Raw genomic sequence first — 16266 nt, forward strand, 5'->3', positions numbered from 1 at the left:
GCTGCCCAGCAGGCAGGTGCGAGCGCAGGCGGGGCGGGCGGCACCCCACCCGCGCCACCGGCTCCCCACGCACGGGGCAGGCTGCCTGGCGAAAATCTGCCTGTCGCATTTTATAGTTCTTAAGTGGTTACGCTTATAACCTCAAAGTCAGGAGACATCTGCTAGAGCAGGAAGGCCGGAAAAAGTGAAACGCTGTCCTGAGCTAGATGTTCCTTTTAAATCACGCAAAACCACCATGCTGATAAACACACAGAGGCAGGACACGCGCCGCTTTGCGAGCTCAGATGAGAGGCCTCACGTGCATCAAAGCAGCATGCCAGCCCCGCAGTTTTGATGGCTTGGGGAATCCCGCTACCCTGAGAGAAACCAGAGGATCAAAGAGCCACGGTGCTTTTCCATCACTGCAAACTGCTCTTTGAGAGCTGTTGCTGTTCCCTCAGTTCCTGCTGATCGTTTCTCCTCCCCCTCACCGCTTGCCCTGCTTTCCACTGGTGATGCAGCTGGAGCTGATAATGCTTCCCAGCTGCAGCCAGCAGCCTCTCTGCACCCCTCTGCCAGCTGCCTGCAGTCACCCACAGACACAACCTGCCTGCAACTTGCCACGTTGCGGGTGGGCACCTGCATGCACCGAGGCACGGTGGAGGACGAGGGGCAGACAGCTCTGGCGGGTTTGGGGCGAGTGCTTTTGTGCACCTCTGTGTGCTGAGGGGCTGCACATCCCTCATGTGCCAGCACCACATGGAGCGGCTCTGTCACCTGCCCCGATGACAGACCCCTGTCACCACCACTTCCCTGCAGCTCAGGGATGCAGTGCCACACCGCTGGATGATGGCAAGCTGCAGCTTGCTCTCAGTTGCTGCTGCGCTACCCCCGACCAATCTACGGCGATGCACAGGGAAGCAGAGGCAGGCCCTCTTTATGCAGCCTCTTCAGCCAGCCCCAAAAGTTGGCTCTGTCCAGTCATTGCCCTCAATACTCTCTGCTGCAGACAGGACTATCTCAGCACGGTGGCCAGCTGCACAGGCACTGCGGAGTGGGGTGGGAACCACGGGAGGGTATCCATACAGTGCCTTCCTGGACAAAATGAATGGGTGTGAAGTCCAGAACGTACTATATACACCTCTGTTAAATTCGGGTAAGGAACTGCCTGAATTTGCTGTGTTCTTCCCGTTGTTATTTTGTGCACATCCACCTGCCGTGCTGCAGGGCCATGGAACGTTTAATTCAAGTTAAAAAATTCTAAGAATGCTCAGTGATGATTTGTATAAGCAGCCTCTGCTTTCAAACAGTGATGATTTGTATAAGCAGCCTCTGCTGCCAGCCTGAGAGGTTTATGCGACTGCCTTTCATTAGCAATGCCCCTAACATCAGGCTTTGCCTGGTGATTTGGAGGTTAAGACTTCTGTGATTTACCAGCCGAGCTGCCCAGAAGCACTCGGAGATAAACATCCCATGAAACCCCGCGTTAGCATTAACTTTTGGGCTGGGAATAGCAGGGCCTCATCAGTGTGTCTCCAAAACAGCATCATCCTCATGCTTCACATTTGGCAAAACACAAGTACACAAAGTAAACCATGTAATTCAGTAGGGGGAAAAATATACTCTAGGACTAAGAAGGAGATACTGCAGTGAAAATGTCTGCTGAGAAAGGCAAATGCATTTTTCTTTGTATGATTAAACAGAAAAAAAACTCATGATAGGCCCATGTCTGGCAGAGGAGCTGTGGTATGAGCTGAGCTCCCAAGCCAAAACGCTCGAGGCATGCTCTGAATAAGGAAGGAAAAACACTTTCCCTTCTCAATCGAGAGCGGCTTTGATGTAAAGCAGAGGGCTTGTGGGGTAGAAGCGGCTTCTCACGAGGGCTCGGGCTGAGCAGTTGCTCTGTGAAAGGCTGAGCCCGAGCCTGCAAATGCAGCACGGAGCGCAGGTCCTGACCCACATGGCGCTTGCGCAGTTAATAGTCACGGCGTGTAAAGAGAAGGGGGTCTGAAATACTGGTTTCATTTCACAGCACTTCTTGGGGCATGCTGCGGCCCACGTAGAGAGGACTAAACTGCAGGTGCCGTTCCTCTCTGCACTGACTCGGGCAACAGCCTTCCCCAGGCTTTTCTGCACCTGTAGGGTTGCTATGAGGAGGAGGCCACGAGGGGAACACTAGCAGGGCACGGCTGCCCAGCCTGGAGGTCCAAAACCAGGATGTCCTGAGAGCCAAGAGATGCAGACGTCTCCGGACAAGTAGAAGGAAACTGGAGAATGCTGGTGGGCTTTTTGACTTAATTGATTTCTAGCAGTGATGGCTTTGTTGCGTCAAATGTTGCCATTGGCCACTTTGCCATAGCAGGGAGCAAAGGCTGCTGCAAAAGCATGTCACAGTGTCACGAGCATCCTTCTCCCTCATCGCACTATTCCTATTTTAGATCGCTTCTCCACACAGTCGGGCAAAGGGGCTCTTAACCTCTCTTCAGGCAGCTCTAAACCAGCTGTGGAACAGTGAGCTACCAGAAAAATGAGCTATAATTAATGCTGAAAGTCTCTCACTTTCCAGTTCTCTATAAGCTTAGAAGAGCAATGATTTATGAAGAGCAATGATTCTGTCATGGCAGGGCAGCCTCATGGACAACAGTCTTCCGGAGTGTGTTGCTTTTTCAGGGTCAAGACACCAGCTATGCTTTAAATCACCTGACAGTGTGTGAACAAGGCTAACAACACTAACCAACACTGACTTTTTGCACCCGTGATGCCAAATCCTGCCCTGGCAGTACAGCTCCGCTCCGAGAAACTTGGTGCACGTGCACTCCTGTTTATCATGCTTCAAACACAGGTACTATCAATCCCTGCCTGGGGTTGCAGATGAGACAATGATAAAAAAATCATCCCATTTGATACACCTACTTCACTTCTGGGACAGCTGCTGGACCTTATCTTCTGCTTATCAGTGATTGCACCTTCATTACAAGGCCTCCTTCATACAAACTGGCTGTCTATGGTTTGAGACCTAGCTACAAAAGCTTTGTCTTACTCCTTCTCTTACTGTGAAGGCTTCCAGCTCCAGGACTTCAGACACAGCTGACGAGCACGGTTTGTAATGAAGGCAACTCCTAATTTGCTGACACAAGATGCAGCAATGGATGGTACTTGCTTTGTGAAGCACTGATCAAAGAACTGTGCTTTCTGGTTGGAGAGAGTAATTAACAATAATTTCTAAAAAATCAAGTTCAGGTTGATGAAAAATGCCAGGTCTGACAGCTCATGAGTGTTAAGCTATTTTGTGATCTGCATCACACATACAGCACAAACTCAACACAGTGTCCCTCCTTCCCAAGCAGGAGAAGTGCTTTTCTTCATTTCGCAGCGGCCTGCAACCTGTTGCCCAACCGAGCCTGGCATGTGGGCTTGCAGGGCTATGGGTCTGCCCCAGGAGGGCTCCGTGGGACCGTCCCTCCGTGGGCAGTGGGCATTCGAGCCTTGGCCCCGCTCCCGGAGAGGTCTGGCACACAGCTGGTGGGGATGGAGGGGTCTGATGTCAACAGCAGCAAGGCGGAGAGTCTGCTCCAAGAAAGGGGGCAGTCCTGATAATGGTTTGGGAGATTCCTGCCTCAGAGGAAGGAGGGATGAGAGGAACGAGATCTGCTGAATCCCCTGCAAGTCTTGAATACAACAAAGTCCAGGCAGTCCTTTGGTCTTGATTCTCTGAATTTCTTGCCAGGCCACAGACTCTGAGGTTATGTTCAAGCTACTTGCCCCCCCAGGTTCACTTATGACCCCCCCCAACACCCAGATGGTTAATCCCCCTTTCTGGACTCCGACTTCACCTTGAGCCCTCCTGCTTAACTCTTCAGACTAGTAACTCTTTGGCCATGTGAGGACTAGAATGCGCAAACAGACCCATATGAGCAAACAGACCCCAACCACAGGCTGTGCAAAGAGTTTCTGAACACACCACTGATACGTCACATGCCTTGCAGGGAGAGGGCAGCTTCTGGAGAAAGTAACAGGAACCCGAATGCAACACTCCACACATCTGTCCTCCTGCCTCGGGAAAAGACCCACAGCTTTGGGCCGGTTCCCTCTTGCCTTCAGCTCCTGCTACAGCTGACTTCACCTGACAGAGAAAATAAAAAGAGGATTTCCAGCTTCTAATACCTCTCATCCAGTCCTTCCACACTCTGCCCCAGCTTGCAGGAGAGCACAATCTTTTGCCAGGTGATTTAATTGTCAGGGAAACATCTTCCCAGACAAACCACATCACCACCGTCAGAATTAGTCCCTTACCTGGGGCTTTTGAATTTGAATGGAGGCCATGGCCACTCAACGATTCCCTGTTGTAAGGCCAGCACTACTTTGTCAGCTCAACCTAGAGATAAAAACTGAAAACAGGTGGTAAAGTACAGGCCGATCTACTGGGGGCAGCGGGGGCTTCGAGACCTTCTCAGCCACCCCATTGGCAGCTCTGTACTGATGCCTGTGCTCCCCTCACAGGAGCTGGACCAGACCCTTCCTCATTCAGGTCAAGGCTGGGTTCAGCCCTAATAAAGGTAAATACCAAATTCACAGGGAATTCACCTTGTGTTTTTGCAGCCAGGTGTGATACAGATCCGGTGATGCCTACTGGAATGATGTATCTGATTTAATATGGTCAAAACAAAAACTGTTCAAAGTTGCTATGGTCTTCCAGAGTGTTGGGCGTGATCAAATTGCCTGGGGAAATCAGAAGGCTATGAAAGAGGGTCTCTATGGCTGGCCCATCTTAAAAAACCTTACTTGTAAAAGCTATAGCTGCTGATTGCGAGACACCACCTCTGATGGCTCTTAATCAGTACTTGCTTCAAAGAGAACTGAAGCAACTTTTTCATCTGCAGACTGATATGACTCCCTACTAAGAACTAATAACTACCTCTACAGATGACTGGACTTTCTGTCTCTCAGACAGAATCTCTCTGTCTCAGATCTCTTTGTCTCTTGTGCACTCAGTGGAGATACTAAAGGAGTGTGAAGCTGTTCAAGAGATGGAGAATTACTGCTTTGGGCAGATGACACGGTATGGAAACAACGACCCTTCCAAGATGTTCCAGGTGCCCACCACTAATATTTTTTCCAGAGATGAGGCATTAAAATGAAGATACAAGAAAGGAATTTACATTCCTTTGACATCAAAAACAGCAGATGGGAACTTCTGTGAATAAATCTGAGAGCTGGAGCTGTCTGATAATGCCGACCTTGCCGACAAGGATGAGAAGTGGAGGGTTATTCTAGCGCAGATATCACCAGTGAATGCAAGGATGTGCTCCTAGCAGATGTGTGAGCCAGAAACTGAGTGTGAGTTACAAGTAGAAATCAGAAGTCCTTCCAGAGATGATATGCATGTCTGGAGCATTTCAAAATCGCTTGATATGAAAGATTCTTACTCGGTTTCAGCTGAATGCGCTCAGAGAGATGAAAAACGGACAGATGAATTTGGAAGTCTTTCTAGCTGAAAGTGCCTTGAAAAGTTTTGTCTTATGTCTTAAATCAAGTTCAGGAGTAATGAAAAGGAGATTTCCAATGCATGGAGTCTTGCAGTAATTTTTGAATTCTAGAAGAGGAAGATGAAACTGAATAAAGGAAAACAACAAGCTTGATTCTGAGCATGATTGCTGCCCACAGGAAACGGGATGGAGCTCATCAAATGCTCTTACCTATGCGATAGAAGATATGATGGCCTGGAGCTGAAAGGTCTTGTCTGAGACTGGCAGCAAAGATGAAGATTATGTTAATCTGATGTTAGTCTGAACTGTTTATCAGCTCTTAATCTGGCAGTGATGTTTGTAGAAACTTAGATACCTTCCTCCACCTGAGGCAGTCTTTTCCATCATTAGCTTTCACATATAGCCTGTCTTAATCAGTTTTGCACAGAAGTCACTGAGACACAGTGTCAAATGCTCTATTAAAATCCAAATATATTACTACAACCTCTTCCAGCATCAGTCACCACACCACAGACTCAGAACTGGCATTTCCCTTCTTCTCTAACTCTTAATTATTAACTAAAGAGGGAAAATAATAAAAGAGCAACTAGGAAAAGCAATTCATAAAGCCATGGCTCATTGTCCTTTTTTTGCTACCAGAACAGCCCAGTGGACTCTGACCATGTGGACCTCTGTTTACATGGCTATAGGAGTGTCTGGAGGTTTTTCCTTCTCAGTATATGTTCCGTTTCAGTAAGCACTGAAGCAGGTTTATTTGTACAGTAACTGCCAGGTCTCTTCTCTTTTGTACCTGGCATCACATTGTTTTCCAAACCTTTGGACCTTCACCAGTTTTAATCTTCTGTACTACAGAAGCATGGACCACCCCAACCAAGAGCATGCACGGTTACACCAGGCCCTGCTCACCACACAGCAGGCATTGCTTCCTTCAGCAGTCAGCCCGGTGCCTGGGCAATAGCCACAAAGGGCTGCTGCAGCAGTGCCCAGTTTGACCAGTTGCTGGCTCTGAGCAGAGAGGAGGCATGGGGCCATGGTAAGCTGTTTCCTTACATGCTCCACAGCCCGCAGAGCTGGCAGAGGCAGTGGGGCAGTGGGGTGGCCGGGCTGAGCCCGCCTGTGCTCTCCTCCATCCCACTGCACAGACACTTCCCAAACAAGTACGGCAAAACAACCTCACTGTCCTAGCCAAAAATATCTTGAAATGGGAAAAGATAGGCCCTGTCAAAGGTTTGGTGTTCCTTTCTTCAACTGGAAGGAAGACATTTGGGGATAAACGTAAATGTGTTTGGGAAGCCTTGCCTCTCCAAGGTATGTACACCCCATGTTTGAACTTCCTCTAATAAGCAAAAGGCCAGCAGCATTTTAGCCTTTATCCATGAGTATTACAACGGCAGATGAGAAAATAAATTTGTTGTATGCTTTACCAGCAACTCTGAGAGAAATAGGAAAAGATTTGTCTTTGGCCCTTGCTCCTCTCCATCCTCCATGGGGCTCAGATTTGGCCCTTGCTCCTCTCCATCCTCCATGGGGCTCAGACTCAAACTCAGCACCAGCCAGAGCCTGAGCTCGCTGGTGTCAGAGGCTCAGGGTCACATCTGAACACAATCGCCAGCGTGGCTGATGTACCCACCACCCCTAGCCTTCGTGTTCCCATTCAAGCTTCATGAACATATGAACACCACCACGGGCCAGAGGCTGCTCGCTGCGTACTCCGTGACGGACAGGGAGTTCAGGGTCACAAGCCATAAGGATTACACCAAGCCCAGGACCCTGTTTCTACCTGCAGCAAACAGCAGAAGCACAGGACACAGTGTGCAACCAGACAACATACAGTGTTATTTCCCCAGCAAACTGTGGATGAGAGACCTTCCCCAGAGCTCAGATCTTTGCATTTAATTCCTATTGGTGTTTTTTCCCCATGAGTTTTGTTAATAGCTTCTTGTTTTTCCTTTTAACCCATGCAACCTTTGACATCCACAGCCTCCAGTGGTGATGGGTCCAGAGTTCGCTCCCATCCCCGGGAGCTGCACTTCCCAGAGAATTAACTGCTAGCGTGCAAACATTCAGAGCATCAAGTGGTCATGCACATCTCACGGCAACGCTCTCTAACAGGATCATTTAAGGCTTTCCAGCACAGAAATAAGTGCTGGATGAAGAAGCGGTTCACTTTGAGGGAGTCTGGTCTGCTGGGACTCTCCCAGACCCCAGCTGCAGTGAGTCTCTCCTTTGCAAGCAGCAGTGCTTGTGCAGGAGGGCGTCTCTCCTGCCATCAGAAGTGAAGCAGCCCAGAGGCAATGATGTTTGGGGAGGTGTGGATGAGCATGGCATTTGTGAGAACTCTGATGAATTACTGCAGGCATTTCAGAAGTCTGCACAACATTATCCTGAGCCCCAGTGCATGAGTCCTCAGCAGGAGAAGCCCTGGTCCGTGGGTTGGTGCTCTTTGTCCCACAGGAACCCCATCTCCTCCTTTTCACAAGAACCCATGCTGTGAGAAGGTCAGGAAAAAAAGGAAGGACCCCTCAGGTTTCCATTTGGCTGCATTTTCCCAGACTGTAAATCAGCTAGTGAGAAGCCTTGAGGGCAAAACAGCCCCATAAATACTTTAGCAATACGGGGACTTTCTACAAATAACTGGACAAGACCCTTTCCTTGTCTGACGGCTCCGAGGGACATCGCTTTCATTTGGTGTGAACCAAGACCTCAGCTTGGGTTCAGGATTTTGAAGATGTGCTAATGTGATGATCTTTAACACATTCACTCCCCAGGCAGGGGATTAATCTACTACTTCCCATGTGGCATACAAACTATTGGCCTGGTTTTATGGGGACCTGCATGTGTTAAATGCATAATTTTCTACCGGGACATGGGAGGAAAGACCCTGTTGTTACTGCAGCACGTCAAAAAAAAAAACACTGGCAGAGTAACACAGCTTCAAAAAAAAAACACTGGCAGAGTAACACAGCAGCCAGAGGCAGAACACTCCTGCACATGGTGTTCACAGGGGCTGTGTGATGAATTGCTGCAGATGTTTTCCAAGCACCCTGGCCAAATCTCCAGATTCATATCTTTCCCTGTTCCCCAGTCTCACTCCACAGCACAGCTCTCCTTGCTGAAACACTGTTTTCCCCCCAAACCACAGTACCTCACTTCCTTCCACCCACATGGCCAAACAGGATCTCTTGAGAGCCATACCGGATTTGCACAGCCTGGGCAGAGATCACCCACTCCACGGGCCAGAGCTTCAGCCTCTGCCGTTGGCAGGAAGTCTTCACGGGACAGCAGATCCTCCCTTCCCTGTCCACTGCCTGCTCTGTGCTCCAGCGCTGAAGTCAGAGCCTCTGGAGCAAGGCTCATCCCACCAGCTCATGTTGAGTGTGGTCCCGGTGAGGGAGCTGCAGCCCGCTTTACGGCCGCATCCAGTGCAAGCACTGCTGGAGCCCGAGGTAACGCAAAGCAGAGAAATCCAGCTGCCAGAGCCCTGGATTCCCCACACTGGGTTTTCCCCTAACCCAAACTCCAAGCTGGTGTACGGACACTCATGCCTCAGGAGACCACGTTTGGAAAGACCTTCCCTTTTCTTTCTGAATCTTCCCACCTCAGCTGTACTCTTTTCCAACTTGGATACATACTGTAGCCCCATCTGTTTCATGGTTTCGCACATAAAAGACTTTTGTCCTCCCTGTTTTGTTTTAATGAGGGCTGATAAAATGTAACCTCCAGTTCAGGAAGAGGTGAGGATACCAAGTAGAGTATTTCCCTGTAAGAGTGTCACTGCTGTCAGCATTTTTCACCTAGCCGGTTTTACAAAGCTGATGCTTGTCCTGATTTTATAAACTCATGTAGCCTGTGACCTGCAGCTTGGCAATCTGCCCGCTGGCTGGCTGGACACAGCACCCACTGGGTGCCCCAGCAAGATCAATGTGCCCACTGCCCACTGACACCCTTCACTTCCAGCTGCAATGTGCCACAAGACATGCTCTCTCCAGGACATGTCACATCCCCTTCCCACCCCATCTTGCTGATAGCCATGTGCATTCTGCAGGGATTTTGGCTGCAGCAAGATACAGGGTCTGGGAATCTATTTATAACCAGTATTTCCCATAGATGCATTTCCTGGAGTCTTTGCTCTAAAGAAATGACAACAAGAGCTGAAGAAGGATCTTTGGATATTTATGCATTTTTCCAGCAGCATAGCAACATCCTCAGGCTTACATTGGAAATATTGGGAGGTTTTCCTCTTCCTTGGCTCAAACAAGAATGTTTTGGGACCCACAGGAGCATGTGAATCAGTTCCTCGGTCTTTAAGGTATCTCCCTAGAACCTGAAGAGTTTGTATAGGACATCACCCCAGTATATACAGGGAGGACTTTCCTATGTCAGCTCAGCAGATAGCACTGATCTCCATGGGCAGCACATAGGAGGAGCATAGCTTATGTAATAGAATTAAGAAAGTGTGGGTAGGTTTATTAGTGATGACGTTTATCTCCTGCTTCTCCTTTTTCTTCTTGGTGTTCATTGAAGCGTGATGTCTACTTGAATTTTACCCTAGGGAGTCCTACCATGATGGACTATGGGCAGGGTTTTCGAAGAGCTTTAGGCACCCAGCAGGAGATCCAAGTGCCTGGACGGCTATTTTTATTAGCCTACGGGTATTTGACAGTTGGGCTCAGTAAAAAAGAAATATGGATTGCAGAATATCACCTGGCACCTGTCAACCTAAGCAATGAGTGCTGACAACTTCCCCTACATCTCATCTATGCAAAATGCCTCATTATTGCAGGTACCGAAAATAACTGGTGGCAGAGCTGTGACTACCAGCAGCTGCCACTTGTGCCTCGCACAGGTATTTTAACCTACATATCTTTTGTAAATAAATCTTTAAGTAATAATTTGCACCAGTTTAAATGTTACTTAGCATGTGTGCCATGTCGTAGTACCCAGCATTTTCCCAGCAAGCAATGTCATGAAGTAGAACCGTAGTTCAGACTCTGTTAGTTTAAAATCCAGTCCCTAGCATAAATGTCTCCTGGGCCAACTGTGCCAGATCAGGTCTGTACTGAGTCAGGGCTCATTGCTACAGGAACAGAATATGACTCTTTGCTGCATTTACCCCTTCTAGCACAAGCTGTTGTCAGTGAAAAGAATCAGATACAAATACCTTGGATTTTTTCCTCAGCTGGGTTTGCCAGATGATCCACTGGAAAGCCAGCCACCCACAAGAGAAGGTTTGAACTGATTTACCCAGCAGTTGCCCTGTTGCAAGACTCACCAGAAGGCGAGGCAGCAGGAGCCCATAGCAGAGGTGTGGACGGGAATGGAGGGGCTGTCCACTGCAGGGAGGGAGCTCTTACAGCAGCTAGGCTGTTATGTCAAATGTAGGCACGCTTTGAGCCCCAAGCGTCAGCAGCGGAGTGGTTTTATCTCTGTTGGAAAGTTTCTGCTATCCACCTGCTAATTATCACCTCACCCCAGCTCTTGCACCATGGTTTCACTCCACAGTTTAACTGGTGCAGCACTTGCTGCGGTTGGAAGGGGCAGTTAACGTCTTGCCTCCTAATTTTGTGGTGGCAGCAGCACTTGCCTAACCTTGATCTTGACTCAGAGGCAACATGCAAATGGTCATCCGTCCTTCTTCTTCCCAGCGAGGTGCAGATTAACGACAAAGGGCCTGCCTTAAAGCTTTCTTGTCCATTAGTAGGAATCTTATCGCCTGCACAAAGCCAGAGGTTCAGGAGGGGTCGCATGCCCGGTTCATCTCAAATACAAAGGGTTTCTTGGGTTTCGGGGGTCTTCCTTTTTTAGCACTTCTAAACCACAGGGACTTGATGCAAAAGTTAGCGGCGTCAGTAGCGCTGCTCCAGGGGGATTCAGGCCTCAGGTGACTTTCCTGGATTACAGCAGTCTGATCCCCTTTTGGTTGTTTTTAATTGCTTAAATGTCAACAGCATCCAGGTGCCTAATGAGATCTATAACTCTCATCGCCCAGGCTGTGTTCTTCCACAGCACCGGGAGATGCTGGCAGATACAGCAGCACTCGGCCCTCTGCTGAGTTAAAGTAAAACTGCATCTCTGTGGTCATTCCCATCCAGCAGCAAACCACCCCGTGCAGAGTCACACCAGGCTGCGCCCCCCTTAGCCGCCCCAGCTGAGACGGACTTTTGAACCCTATCAGGAGAAAACCACGGCAATAATTCTGCCAAAAGGAGGGAAACACAAGAAGCTTCATGCACTTGGAGTGGAGATGAAGCAATCTATTCAGCCAAAAACATCTTAGGGACCACTTGTTGTTTGCTCCAAAGCGCAAATTATAGCAAATCCAGATATTCTGAGTCAAGCCCCTATTTGTCCAACAAGTAAATCCAGTGGGAACCTTGCAGAAGGAAAAGGCAGTCGACTTAGAGAAGCAGCTGTCTGAAGCAAGCACTTCTTGTCCCACTGCTGCGCTCCCTGGGGGGGCTCACAGCATTACGGCTGTTGACTTTGCTGATTAAAGTATTTTCTGAGTGTTTGATACTCCTGTTTAGCCCTGCTGAGCCGACTTAGGCACAGAAGAGCAGGTGGGACTCTGTCTTGGCTCATGCCTCAAAAGCAGAACTGTTAACAGTGTTTTGACAGTGAACTCACACTTATTTGCAATATATGCGGCAGGAAGGGGCCAGCCTAATTTTCAGGTTCTGTTGCAAAGTCTGTAGAAACAAAAACACTCTTTGCACGTGCCAGATGTGCAAATTACACCTGGAACTATGTTGTGATGGTGACTGTGGAAGCCCACAATGCGCTGTGTGATCAATTCCATGATTTTATTGTATGTTTGTAATGTTTTATAAGGGGTTTTAAAGTCCTGTCTCCATGAGTCACCTGGAATTCTCATCTTTTTCTCTTTAGAAGAGTCTGTGGTCACATGGCTGCAGAGAAATCATGAACATCTCAACCTGAAGATTCAGCCCTCAAAGGCAAAGAACCACTCCTTTCCTACTTCCTAAATTTTTGTTATTTTTTATTCTGCTGTGCAAGGGGGAAGACTGGATTCCTGCTCCTCAGCTCCCTGAAACAGGCACCGCCGAGTGCCAGCTATGGGCACTTTTGGAGAACTGCACTCCACAGTGCGCCTCTCCGCAGCAATAGCTGTATTCCTGACAGGATCCCAGCAGCATTCAGCTATCAACAGAGATCGCGTTATCAACTAGGCAGCTTCCACAGGCGCAGAACAAGGCAGATTCCTCTCTCCATCAAAAAAACACAAATTTGCCTCTTTGCTGATGCAAACCAAAGGCAGCAGAAGCAGTTTGCAGAGTGTGGTGTCTGCTGGGGTGCTGGACTGTTGGCCCTTCTGCTCTCCCTGTGCTGGCCCAGCACGCCTGGGGATCCCCGCGAGGACCCCGTCTGTGGGTAGGACATGGCACAGGCTGAAGCACGGCCCCTGTGATGGCCGAACTTTAATCTCCAGCCTCCGTGGGCCTTGTGCAGTAGGTGCTGGGGGGCTCCAGCTCCCACAGTGACGGGTGGGCTACACGCTGCGTGTTCAGGTGGCTCCACCTGTGGCCAGCCACAGCGAAGGCTGAGAGAAATAAAATCTCATTTATGCTCTGACCCTCAGGAGAGAGCGGATACAAGAAGCTTCTGGAATGGGCCTGCTCTGCGAAGGCTTTTTTAGCCCCCCTCAGAGGTCGGCCCCGAAAATAACTGGTGGCAGAGCTGTGACTACCAGCAGCTGCCACTTGTGCCTCGCACAGGTATTTTAACCTACATATCTTTTGTAAATAAATCTTTAAGTAATAATTTGCACCAGTTTAAATGTTACTTAGCATGTGTGCCATGTCGTAGTACCCAGCATTTTCCCAGCAAGCAATGTCATGAAGTAGAACCGTAGTTCAGACTCTGTTAGTTTAAAATCCAGTCCCTAGCATAAATGTCTCCTGGGCCAACTGTGCCAGATCAGGTCTGTACTGAGTCAGGGCTCATTGCTACAGGAACAGAATATGACTCTTTGCTGCATTTACCCCTTCTAGCACAAGCTGTTGTCAGTGAAAAGAATCAGATACAAATACCTTGGATTTTTTCCTCAGCTGGGTTTGCCAGATGATCCACTGGAAAGCCAGCCACCCACAAGAGAAGGTTTGAACTGATTTACCCAGCAGTTGCCCTGTTGCAAGACTCACCAGAAGGCGAGGCAGCAGGAGCCCATAGCAGAGGTGTGGACGGGAATGGAGGGGCTGTCCACTGCAGGGAGGGAGCTCTTACAGCAGCTAGGCTGTTATGTCAAATGTAGGCACGCTTTGAGCCCCAAGCGTCAGCAGCGGAGTGGTTTTATCTCTGTTGGAAAGTTTCTGCTATCCACCTGCTAATTATCACCTCACCCCAGCTCTTGCACCATGGTTTCACTCCACAGTTTAACCAGTGCAGCACTTGCTGCGGTTGGAAGGGGCAGTTAACGTCTTGCCTCCTAATTTTGTGGTGGCAGCAGCACTTGCCTAACCTTGATCTTGACTCAGAGGCAACATGCAAATGGTCATCTGTCCTTCTTCTTCCCAGCGAGGTGCAGATTAACGACAAAGGGCCTGCCTTAAAGCTTTCTTGTCCATTAGTAGGAATCTTATCGCCTGCACAAAGCCAGAGGTTCAGGAGGGGTTGCATGCCCGGTTCATCTCAAATACAAAGGGTTTCTTGGGTTTCGGGGGTCTTCCTTTTTTAGCACTTCTAAACCACAGGGACTTGATGCAAAAGTTAGCGGCGTCAGTAGCGCTGCTCCAGGGGGATTCAGGCCTCAGGTGACTTTCCTGGATTACAGCAGTCTGATCCCCTTTTGGTTGTTTTTAATTGCTTAAATGTCAACAGCATCCAGGTGCCTAATGAGATCTATAACTCTCATCGCCCAGGCTGTGTTCTTCCACAGCACCGGGAGATGCTGGCAGATACAGCAGCACTCGGCCCTCTGCTGAGTTAAAGTAAAACTGCATCTCTGTGGTCATTCCCATCCAGCAGCAAACCACCCCGTGCAGAGTCACACCAGGCTGCGCCCCCCTTAGCCGCCCCAGCTGAGACGGACTTTTGAACCCTATCAGGAGAAAACCACGGCGATAATTCTGCCAAAAGGAGGGAAACACAAGAAGCTTCATGCACTTGGAGTGGAGATGAAGCAATCTATTCAGCCAAAAACATCTTAGGGACCACTTGTTGTTTGCTCCAAAGCGCAAATTATAGCAAATCCAGATATTCTGAGTCAAGCCCCTATTTGTCCAACAAGTAAATCCAGTGGGAACCTTGCAGAAGGAAAAGGCAGTCGACTTAGAGAAGCAGCTGTCTGAAGCAAGCACTTCTTGTCCCACTGCTGCGCTCCCTGGGGGGGCTCACAGCATTACGGCTGTTGACTTTGCTGATTAAAGTATTTTCTGAGTGTTTGATACTCCTGTTTAGCCCTGCTGAGCCGACTTAGGCACAGAAGAGCAGGTGGGACTCTGTCTTGGCTCATGCCTCAAAAGCAGAACTGTTAACAGTGTTTTGACAGTGAACTCACACTTATTTGCAATATATGCGGCAGGAAGGGGCCAGCCTAATTTTCAGGTTCTGTTGCAAAGTCTGTAGAAACAAAAACACTCTTTGCACGTGCCAGATGTGCAAATTACACCTGGAACTATGTTGTGATGGTGACTGTGGAAGCCCACAATGCGCTGTGTGATCAATTCCATGATTTTATTGTATGTTTGTAATGTTTTATAAGGGGTTTTAAAGTCCTGTCTCCATGAGTCACCTGGAATTCTCATCTTTTTCTCTTTAGAAGAGTCTGTGGTCACATGGCTGCAGAGAAATCATGAACATCTCAACCTGAAGATTCAGCCCTCAAAGGCAAAGAACCACTCCTTTCCTACTTCCTAAATTTTTGTTATTTTTTATTCTGCTGTGCAAGGGGGAAGACTGGATTCCTGCTCCTCAGCTCCCTGAAACAGGCACCGCCGAGTGCCAGCTATGGGCACTTTTGGAGAACTGCACTCCACAGTGCGCCTCTCCGCAGCAATAGCTGTATTCCTGACAGGATCCCAGCAGCATTCAGCTATCAACAGAGATCGCGTTATCAACTAGGCAGCTTCCACAGGCGCAGAACAAGGCAGATTCCTCTCTCCATCAAAAAAACACAAATTTGCCTCTTTGCTGATGCAAACCAAAGGCAGCAGAAGCAGTTTGCAGAGTGTGGTGTCTGCTGGGGTGCTGGACTGTTGGCCCTTCTGCTCTCCCTGTGCTGGCCCAGCACGCCTGGGGATCCCCGCGAGGACCCCGTCTGTGGGTAGGACATGGCACAGGCTGAAGCACAGCCCCTGTGATGGCCGAACTTTAATCTCCAGCCTCCGTGGGCCTTGTGCAGTAGGTGCTGGGGGGCTCCAGCTCCCACAGTGACGGGTGGGCTACATGTGGGCCTTGTGCAGTAGGTGCTGGGGGACTCCAGCTCCCAGAGTGAGGGCAGGTGGCTTCACCTGTGGCCAGCCACAGCGAAGGTTGAGAGAAATAAAATCTCATTTATGCTCTGACCCTCAGGAGAGAGCGGATACAAGAAGCTTCTGGAATGGGCCTGCTCTGTGAAGGCTTTTTTAGCCCCCCTCAGAGGTCGGCCGGCTCCCCTGAGAGGCGCTGCCGAGGAGGAGAGGGAAGCGCTGAACCCATCTGAGGAAAAAACGGCTGCCCCGGGTCAAGCGGGGCCCGGGGATCTCCGGCGCTCGGCCGCCCGCCCCTGGGCAGGCACAGAAACCCTCAAAGCCCGGGACTGCGGGCGGAGCGGGGTCTCGCCGCGGCTCCCCCGGGCCCGCGC

General features: G+C 49.5%; 1 protein-coding gene across 1 annotated transcript in view; it reads left to right on the plus strand.

Annotated features, from left to right (window-relative positions):
• Positions 1 to 16266, plus strand: part of CUNH16orf59 (chromosome unknown C16orf59 homolog) — an 87416-nt gene that overhangs the window by 61778 nt on the left and 9372 nt on the right. The window lies entirely within an intron of this gene.

This window comes from Aptenodytes forsteri, unplaced genomic scaffold (assembly GCF_000699145.1).
Source record: "Aptenodytes forsteri isolate BGI_AS27 unplaced genomic scaffold, ASM69914v1 Scaffold26, whole genome shotgun sequence".
Taxonomy (NCBI): Eukaryota; Metazoa; Chordata; class Aves; order Sphenisciformes; family Spheniscidae; genus Aptenodytes; species Aptenodytes forsteri.